The 11,337-nt window shown below is 32.9% G+C and overlaps 1 pseudogene; it reads right to left on the reverse strand.

Moving 5' to 3' along the window:
* Window positions 1-1,139: 1,139 nt before the first annotated feature.
* Window positions 1,140-3,368, reverse strand: LOC120204947 (annotated as a pseudogene).
* Between the last annotated feature and the right edge of the window lie 7,969 nt (window positions 3,369-11,337).

Below are 11,337 nucleotides of genomic sequence, written 5' to 3' on the forward strand. Positions count from 1 at the left end.
CATTACTTTTGATATATTTGGCTTCAAGTATTCCAGTTCTTTTAAAGTTCAGGGTATTTGTTCCTTTGATCAGTGGAGGTTATTATAATTATTACGAAGCTCGAGGGTATTTCAGTAATTCCTTTCAATTCGATCATATATAGTTTTTCTGATAATTGGTCAAGTATGTCTTTTCAGAGTTATTTTTCAGGGTAAAATTTATCTCATTTTGTTCTGGTATATTTACTAAAAATATATTATTTTAGTTATATAACTATTTTTATATTGTTAAAATGTAATTTCTTAATTTTATAAATAATAAATATGTTTTTATGAGAATTTCCACAGTTTTACAAGATTTATAAATATATTTGATTTAATTTAAAAATAATTACAGTCTACATGTTTTGATTTATTTTTGTAGTTTCACATCAACTGATTAACTAAATTCTTTTAACATTGTTAATGATTTGATCTGGGATATAACATTAGCAAAGATAAAATTATATCAAATTAAATATAGATACTAAATTCGATGGTTATGAGTTGATTAAATACATAAAAAAGAAAGAAAGAAAAAAAGAAAAAAGGAAGGGAGGAGAGCAAGTTTGGTAATTTGTGTTTTTCTTGAACATTTTTTATTATAAGCGATAATATACTTACATATTCTAAAGAAAAGTTACAATTACTAACTGCAAAAATTACAAGAAGTTAATAGTTATAGTAAATGAAGGTGAAATCTTATATGAATCTAGAAACCCCATGATGAAAAATAGCAGGGTTTTGGTTAGGGAGCAGAGAATTTCTGGTTGCTGCACTGCTGGATGGGTTCTTTCCCAAGCTTGTAACTTAAGGGCACATATTTTGGGAAGGACAACTGGATTCTTTCCAAAATCTGGCTGGGAGTCCTCCTTGAGGTAATGGGAATGGACCATATTGGATCCCACTTTTAGAGCCCACCACCTCCCACCTGCTAATAAAAGATCACCACGCCCCTCAATTAGAAAGGGAATTGACCAAATTGTTCTAGCACTACAATATCTTTTGCCACTTAATACAAAATCCTTAATTAGGTTAGACTTACTAAAAAATTAAATCCCAACGATAAATTGAAATGTTATTATGTTTAGAAGGTTTAGGTTCAAGTAGTTAGATCTATAGGATATATGACGTTGTTAATAGGCTAAGAAATTATACTTAAACTTTGTTACTAGATGATGGACAAAAATAAGGGCCTCCAGCTTGGCTAGTTCGTTGCCTGGACAGGCATGGACACCATTGCCAAATGGCATGAAGGTATTGGGTTTTGGAGCTGCCTGCTTGAAGCCATATCCAGAAAAACAAAAATCGTAAGCCTTTCATCCATATGCATATTTGTATGTGTATTACTAGTAGAAAATTGCTATAATCTTTATGAAAAACAGTAAGTACCTCAAATCTAGATGGATCAAAGCGTTGAGGTTCAGAAAAGAATTCTGGATTATGATGAATATTCCTGAACAATGGCATCACTTTCCAACCCTTCGGTATTAGGTATCCTGTACATTAACAGTTAATAACAGTAATTCATTAATGCCCCCTTAAATCAGGAATATTCTAGTTTAAGTCTTTAGTTTATTTACCCTTATACTCCACGTCAACTACTGCTTCCCTGAATGTGAAAGATATGATGCTTGCCATCCTCAAGCTCTCTAGTAAAACCTGAAAATTACTCAAAAGCTTGAAATTTTGCTTTTCCTGAAACAATATATATGACTTTAAACAATTCATACCCTCTGTGTAAGAGTCATGTTCCTTGTTTGTGACCATGTTAGATGCCTCTTTCCTTCTTGTTTAACTGGTATATCGCCTTTTGCTCTGCCTGCAATGATTTTGGAGAATCATTAATTGAGGCTAATTTGATTCTCTGGACGTTAAAACTTTTTTAGTCTTTAATTGGAGTGCTAGAATGATTTACCTTAACAGCTTCTAGAAGCTTGGGGTCATCATGGAGGAATTTGAGGATCCATGTTATAACACTGGCTGTGGTGTCCTGTGCAGCAAAAAGTACTCCAATGATGTTATCAGCAATTTGATCTTCAGTCAAAGTTTGCCCCTTTTCATCCTTGAAGTTCAACAAATGTCCCAAAAGATCCTTCTCCGCCAACCTTTTCTCCTTTCTCTCACAAATTATTTCACCTAGAATCTGATTCAGCCTTTTCCTTGCCTTTTCAGAGAGCAAAATATCAGAATTGCCTCCAAGTGATCACAACACACATACATGTATGCATACATATACACGTATCTTTCTATGATAAGGAGAAACGAAATGGTTCTTACCTGGAGTGCTTTGTGATATACACTCCCAGGAATTTTTGTTGGAAAAGAGTTGTAACCTTTATCCAGTATCCTGTAGTTTTGATCTAACTTCTCTTTGTAGCCTTCTTCTAAGTGACCAAAAATGGAAAGAATGCCGACATCGAAAGAGAACTGTAGAGTGTAAGAAATCCATCCACGTATTAGAAAATCATGATCCAAAGCCAGGCTTCAATAAAAACAAAATTCTAAAAGGTTACCAATGTAGGAAAAGAGAAGAACACTATAGGACAACAACATCATACAGCCAAGAAAAAACCCTTTAAACACAGTAGAAACATGTTTAAAGATGCGATCTATATTTTATTACTAATATCTTCTCTTTTATATTTACCTTCTTCGTCTCGTTAAAGGTGTTTATAACTTGTGTAGAGGCAGCCCATGAATCCAAGGCGGAGAGGGCTATGCGTCCGATATCAGGGATTAGCTTCCTGATTGTATCAGGGGACATCGAGCTTTGAACCAACTTCCTTAGCCGAGTGTGGTATTGGCCTTGGTGAAAGAAGAGCGCACAAGGGCCAATCATCTTCTCTTTGCTTTTGGGGTAAGTCGGTTTGAACAAGTGAGAATGAGTCACCAGCACGAACCTTGCAGCTTCAGGGCTAGCCAGCATGACACAAGGACAACCAAGTATATGGGTTTTGAATATTTCTCCATATCTGAAAATCACAAAGAAAACAAACAATGGCAGCACCACCAAAGCTCAGTATAACAGACAAAAGGGGAATGGACAACAAAGCCTGTGAAGGTAAGAGCAACAGGCACCTTCTTTGTTTCGTAAGAAAGAATGTATTCGGGTCTTGAGAGTAAAGTTGAAGAGTTTCCCCAATACATGGCCAACCCATTGAACCTGGTGGAAGCTTAGATCTTCCTACACGAAACCCTCTCTTTTTCTTCCTTAGAAATGGGTATGAAAGAAGAGTAGAGAGAAACAAAATCACGTATAGTAAAATAAAAACACTAGTTTCCATTGGAAAAACAAAACTTCGCCCCTCTCTTATCCTCAATTCCTTTTTTCTTTACACAATGAGATTTTGGTGTTGCAGCTAGCAGGCAATAGGTTTACAGGGAAAAAAATGATAAAAGGATTAGCTAAAATGGTGAACGATATACTTTGGTTTGAACTTGAGAAGGTTCGGGTATGGGTGTTTATATAGAGTTGGAAAGAACGTATGGCAGAAAGTTTGATAGGGACGAGTTAATTATTAATAATATAATTAGGCTTTTACTTGAAAGTTAATAATAGCTGACGAGGTTAGTTATTAGTTATTTTTCTTCATCATCTCATTTTTCAAGTTGAAATGAAAGACCCCTTCAATTACTCAATAGAATTGACCCATAACTTAAAGACAAAAATGTCTTCGAACATTCACGTGGGGTACAGTAAATTTATTCACTTAAAATCAAATTGAATTTCTCAACTTCCATACAGATTTGCTTGTAGATTCTAAAAATTTCGTGAAGGATAACTTTTGTTTTAGCTTAATCGATCTGTTTAACCATTTTGTTAAGTATTATTTTGTAACACCCATAAACTGATACGAATGATCCGATCCGATGTGTCACATTAAGGTCACCGGAAAAATCCCAGAAAAATTTAAAATCTCTATTAAAATGTGTAAAATCATAAAATGAATTATAATTAAAAATACAAGTTCAGAAAACCATTCATATGCTACAAATAGAAGTTAAAATCATACACGTTTCAAACACGAGTATAAAAACAAAATATAACCTACATGCCCCCTAATTACATACACCGTACTCTGCAAGAACGCGGTGGAACTCCAATACTGATGTTGATAGCTGCACTGGATCAATTCTTTTAACCTGAAGTAATGAGTAACATAGTGAGCTTTGGGAAGCTCAGTAATACAGAACTACCAAGTGATGCTGAAGGACATGCAGACAATAGGCAAGCATAAAATTTCCTTGTAGATCCAGACGTCTACAGGTTTTCGGGATGAGCTAAGGTTCCACTATATTTCTTCGAATAAAAGACATGAATGTTACAGTTCCGAGGAAACGTTTAGAGAATTAGGTTCAGGAGATCAGAATGGGGTGTCTAGTGTGTTCCCACAAAACCAGTGAAAATGTACAGATCTTTTAAAACAGTAGTAATTTAAAACATATTTTTAAAACCATGGTAAAACCATCTAGCTGAGCACCAATATGCAGTTCCCTAGAAATGCATCCATAAGGACTTACCCTAGGCACATTGAGCTCAGGTACCAATCTAAGGGTACATCTTGGGTTCTTAAGGTCTTACCCTAACCGAAGCGTAGGTACCCACCTGAGGGGAGTGTGCTCAGGTCCATAAGGACTTACCCAAATCAATAGCAGAGGTTCCACCCTAAGGGAGTTCCTTAGGGTTCATTAAGTCTTACCACTAGACACATTAGGCTTACGAGCCCACCCAAGGGTCACCTTAGATCCGTAAGGAATTACCAGTTCGATCGGTCTGAACCTATATAAGGAATTACCAGTTTGATCGAGCTGAACCTGCCGTAAGGAATTACCAGTTCGATCGGTCTGAAACTATATAAGAAATTACCAGTTTGATCAAGTTGAACCTGCAGAGACTTCATACCAGATCCCAGAGTACCCCGAAGAAAAACATTTTTCAGACAGTAACCAGTGGTAGCAGGAAATCAGAGTTCAAACATATCAATTCAGTAGAAACGGTATCCAGAGATTATGAATTAGACATGCAGACTTAAAACTTCAATAACTCAGAAATCTCGGTAAAACACATTTCAGAACAGATAATACAATCATATAACACATAGAGAACACACTAGAAGATCTAGTTATTTTCCGAAGGTACTGGTATTTAACAGGTAGGGAGCCATGAAACTTTTGTAAAATGATTAAATTTAGAAACGATATCCCTATAAAAGGGTTTTATAGTTGACGAATTTATCAGTTATTTGGGATGTGATTTATCAAGATCATATAATATTATGATATTTTTCGGATGCACTAAGTAATCAGACAGGTATTAAGAATCTTTTGCATCAGAGTTACTTGTGATTTCAGGTATGACAGGAGTGATTCCATTATTTAGGAAATCAGGGGCATTTTGGATATTAGGTTCTTGGAGAATTCTTAGTAATTTGATCTAATAAGGGAGAAACGATGATCCATGGTATTTAAGATTCATGTTGATTTATCAGGATATCGAGTTAACTCGAACTGAACAAATCTCAGCATTGTGATACCTGTCAATCGGTCAAATTGTTGCACTTTAAAGGCATTCACACTTTAATACTGACAACTCTTGTCGAACTGATCATCTTCAAAATCATTGTTGAATGGATCTCAGGGAGACAAATATCTATTCCAATGGTATTTATTTCATTTCTGCATTGTAACAATATCAGGAAACTATATCAGTGTTTCCAGACTTATCCAAGTTATTAACTTAATTCTAGGTCTTTGAGGGTACTTAGATCATTTAGTAATGAAGTTTATCCCGATCACTTTGGAGTTTCCAGAGTAATTCAGTCGTTCTCACAATTTAGATACAAACAATACTTTTATTTAGTTCATCTTGGTCATATAATATAGTCATTTTACACTTTAAGGGCATTTTGGTTATTTTACACTTCAGGGGCAATTTCATAATTTCATAATCAGGTAATTTCGGTATTAAAGTTTTTAACGAAGATAAATAAAATTTAGAGATTCCGAGGTTATTTACTTTTTCGGATAACAGTGATTACTTGAAATCATTCTTATCAATTGTTTTTGTCTATACAGGTAGTCTGAGCCTTATTCAGTTTAATTTATTTTATTTCTCAATCGGATCGAATTTAGAAATTTATTAATCACACACATGTAACCAAACGTATTTATTTGTGCATCAACCGATGCCTGCATGTTCCATAAACCATTAAATGTAACACCCAACCCGGATACGAATATGAGGTGCCACATTAACTTTTCAAAACATTTGCTCTTAAAAAGTTATGGAAAATTTAAACTTTTATTTATATTAACAGGGTGGAACCCTTGAATTAAAGTAAATAATGAACACTCATATTTACAATTAAACAAAATACTTAATAATTTACATAATTACAAAAATTGTTTGATTTCAAAACTGATTAGAGCATTACAATTTAAACTTATGATACATGCCAATAATTTACAAAATAACAAGAACATACGATTTAAATTTGTCTGATTTGATCTTTTGAGGGAGTATGATGTCATTGCCTAGCTTTAGCTCTCTGCTTTCTTTAAACCTACGTGTGAAACAATCACATGCTAAGTCGTTGACTTAGTGAGGCAAATACGAGTCACATAAAACTTTATAAACAAAAATTCTTATTCATGTCATAAAATCATTTCATAAGGGATTCAAATTGATTTTTCATAACAAGAATATATTTTTGTATACATTGTTCGGTTCATATAACTTTGTTTTCAATGGCTCAATGTATATTACTGAGAACACTAGGTATTTGAGTACAATGAGGTTGTGCACTAATGTTGTCACTATAACTCACATAATTTTCATCGAAGTGCCATATATTTGTCCCGAATGACCACATAATTTTGTCCTAAATGACCGCATAGTTTTGTCCCGAAGGACCACATAGAACCCTCGACTCTTGGCATGCCAACTATACATCTAATTCTCATACATATACCTTGGGCTTTTTACCACATAATTATTTATCATTTCATTATTCAGAGTGTATCTTGTTCACATAGGCACTTTCATATAGAACATTTTTATATACGCATATTCACATATTACATTTTCATAATCATGTACATATAAACATCAAAACATATCTTAAGTAATATAACTTGAATAAAACATTATAAAAGTATAACATAAAAGTAATATAAGGGTTTTCGATCGAAAACTAGGAGGTTAGATTATCGTAAGCCGCCCTCATATCGAATATTAAAAAAATAAGTTGCACTCACCTTTGCCTCACTTAAGTTCTAGCAAAATTCTTATAAATATTGATCGATAACTTATAACATCGAATCATCCAGAATTTTTTTTTCGTTCAATGTCTATACAATTAATACGATCGAAATGAATATCGAAGTGCATATTTCTATTAACAAATTATTAATAGCTTAAGCCTAAAGAAACACTTAATTCACCATTTCAAGCTTACTAGTATCGATACTCATTCTACACTACCGATACTTCCCTTCTATGGTATCGATACCCACTCTGGTACCGATACCAGTTTGGCATTCTGGAATTTCATACTTGATAATGGTATCGATACCTTACTCTTGGTATCGATACCTTTTGAAAACATTTTTGTGTTTTGATATAACAAATTAAGATTAAATGAATTTTAAGATTTTACAAATGATTTTTTAAGTATATTCGATTCAATTAATCGAATATCAAATTATAACTCCAAGTCTTTTAAGATCAATCTCAAACCTTACTAAACGTATAAAATTTGTGTTTTATACTTAAACTATTTTTAACAAATTTTCACAAAGTATTTTGAACCGAAATCAAGCCTAAAATCAATTTTTCAAAGTGATGCACCGATGCACCAATCCATGCATCGATGCACCAATTAATTTTTCAAACATTGAATGCATTTTATGCATCGATGCACATACCATGCATCGATGCACTCAATGCATTTGATGCATCGATGCACAAGACCATGCATCGATGCACTCAGGCTTTTTCAAAATATCGAATGCATTTCATGCATCGATGCACTCTTAGTGCACCGATGCACTGAGAGTCCAGCGGTCAAAATATTTGAATTTTACACTGATGCACCGATGCACCTAGGGTATGCATCGATGCACTGACGCTCCCAACTGAATTTATTAATTGTTTTCACACTTAAATGGCTCTATTGACTCCACTAAGCATCCCCAACGTTCAGAATCATTTGAAGGTGTATTTAAACAAGTTCTGAAGCCATTGATCAATAACAAGAAAGAAGAAATCATAGAGAAACAAGAGAGAAAGCATCAAACATCAAGTTTGTGCAATTCAAGCCAAATTTCCTTTCAATATTCATTTTGCTTTCAAGAACACAATTTGTGCTCAATTGTAATTATCTTTGAGTGTTCTTATCTTGTTCTAGAATTGTGCAAACAATCTACCTTGTGAGGATTTTATTGTAAGTTTGCAAATTTGTATTTCTCTTTGAAAAAGAGTGTGCTCAAGAATTTGGGTATAATTCTTGAGGGAGTTGTAACGTTACTCTTTGTCCTCAAAAGAAAGAACAAATTAGTGAATTTGTTGGAAAATCCTTAGTGTGGATAGCTAAGGTAGTGGACGTAAACTTTGGTTGAGAAAGTCGAACCACTTTAAATCGTTGTGCAAATCTTTTCAATTTTCTGCAAAAGCTTCCACCAAAATTTTAATTGCCAATTCACCCCCCTCTTGGCTAATTTCATCGATCGATTAACTCAACAATTGGTATCATAGCCTCACTCATTTGAAGGTTTAACCACCTCTTAAGTCGATTCGGGAAGAGTTAAATCGATAAAGATGGCGTCCACTTCCTGTTCATTCTCTATGGAAGAATCCATACCAATTGACGTGCCTCCACACTTCAATTGGACAAATTATCGTCGTTGGAAGAGGTTTATGATGATATTTATCCAATCATTTGATATGGAAGCTTGGATGATAATCGAGAAAGGATATTCCTCTCGTACAAAGAAGGCAAAGAAGTGGAGTGATCAAGAACGGAAGAAAGCTCAACAAAACACAAAGGCCATGCACATGTTGTGTTGTGCAATTGATCCTAATATATATAAAGGAGTTTCTTCTTGTTCAAATGCCAAGGAAATATGGGATAAGCTTGAAGAGATCTATGGAGACAAGGAAGAAGAAGAACCAATAAAGGTGATGTCTCTATTAGCTCTCATAGAGCCAAAGGTATCTTCTAACTCAAATAAATTAAATTTAAAATCTTTTAATGAGTTACAAGATGCTTATGATGAATTATTTTCAAAGTTTAAGACCATGAACTCCAAATATAGGAATTTGATTTCTAAATTTATATATAAAAATGATCTTCTTTTGAAAGCTAAAAAAGACTTGGAAAAACAAAATGAAATGTTGGAAAAGGAGTTAGAGCTTTCAAAACTAAAATCTGAAAACTTTGAAAAAGAAATTTTCAAATTAAACAAACTTCTTCTAGAAACGAAAATGAATTTTGAAAATCAAAATGAATTCTTGAATAAGGATTTAGAGCTTTCAAAAATGAAATTTGAAAGTATTGAAAAAGAAAATTTTGATTTGAAAGTTAAGCTTGAATGTTTAACAAAAGAAAAAGAGATCATTTTAAATAATTCATCTAGTTCAATAATGACAATATGTTCACATTGTCATTATCATGGTCATAAGGAACATACTTGTCCTTTAAAGAAAGGAAAAAGATTTAAAATTAGACAAGTATGGGTTCCAAAAGGAACAAGGGGCATTGAAACTAACATTCACGGATCCAAAGCAATTTGGATACCAAAATCTACTTAAATGTCTCTTGTAGGTGTGTGGGAGTAATGGTGATAAAGATGATGATATTCAAGATGCTCTAGACACACATGAAAAAGGAATGGGTAACCTCTAAACTTAATTTAATTATTTTATTTGGTTGCTCATTTAGTTTATGCATGCATGAGATTTTAAATGTTCTAAATTATTATGTTTTATCTCATGTATGTTTAAAGATATTGTATGATGAACATAATAATTTTTGATAATGTTTTATAAACTCTAGTTCATCATATTAATTTTTGGTCAAAATTGTTTTTAAAATGCAATTGATATCGATTTTTCAAGAACTTTGGTTTTATAAATTTTTGACCTTAAACTTTTTAATGTTTATGCATAGATTTCAAATTTTCAATGATATCAACTTTTAATGGATAACATTTTCAAAAACTTTATGCATGTGCTCTTAATCTCGATAATCTATATTGCATAATGTTTTGTATGTGAATAGATTAAAGCATAATCTGATTAGATGAATTTGACAAAAGATACAATGTCTTATTTTTAAAATTAAGTATCTGCAAAATTGATTGACATTGCATCTACCTTGATTATGCTTGTTGGTCATAGAATAGAAAACATATACATGGTGCATTTAGACTCTATTGATATGACTAATTTATGCCTAGTTGCTAAGGATGAGCATGATAGTTGGTTATGACATAGGAGACTAGGACATGCTATTATGAGTGTTTTGTAACGGCTAATTCAAGGAAATTTAGTTCGAGGGTTGCCTAAGCTTAAATTTGATAATGATAAAATCTATGATGATTGTGCTAAAGGAAAACAAAAGCAAATTTCTTTTAAATCCATTAATGACGTATCAACTAGTAGAGTATTACAATTGATCCATATAGATCTTTTTGGGCCAGCTAGGGCTACTAGCTTGGGTGGAAAACAATATGCTTTTGTCTTGGTAGATGACTATTCTAGATATACTTGAGTTGTATTCTAGATATACTTGAGTTCTATTCTTAAGTACTAAAGATGAAGAATTAGAAAAATTCATCACGTTTTCAAAAGTAATCCAAAATGAAAAATGTTACTCTATAACTAGTGTTAGGAGTGATCATGGAATTGAATTTGAGAATTTTGGATTTATTGAATTTTGTAATTCAAATGGTATTAGCCATAATTTTTCAGCACTTAGAACCCCTCAACAAAATGGAGTTGTTGAGAGTAAAAATCGAACTTTAGAAGAAATGGCTAGAACCATGTTTTGTGAAAACAATTTGCCAAAATATTTTTAGGCAGAACCCACAAATACCGCTTGTTATGTTATTAATCGAGTAATGATTAGGCCTATTTTGAAGAAAACTCCTTATAATTTTTTTAAAAATAAAAAGCCTAACATTAGCTATTTTCATCATTTTGGATGTAAATGTTTTGTTTAAACAACGGTAAAGACAATCTTGGCAAATTTGATACTAAAAGTGATGAAGGAATTTTTCTGGGTTATTTCTTAAATTCTAAAGCTTATAGAGTAT

This window comes from Hibiscus syriacus, unplaced genomic scaffold (genome assembly GCF_006381635.1).
Source record: "Hibiscus syriacus cultivar Baekdansim isolate YM2019G1 unplaced genomic scaffold, ASM638163v2 tig00011761_pilon, whole genome shotgun sequence".
NCBI classification, from domain to species: Eukaryota; Viridiplantae; Streptophyta; class Magnoliopsida; order Malvales; family Malvaceae; genus Hibiscus; species Hibiscus syriacus.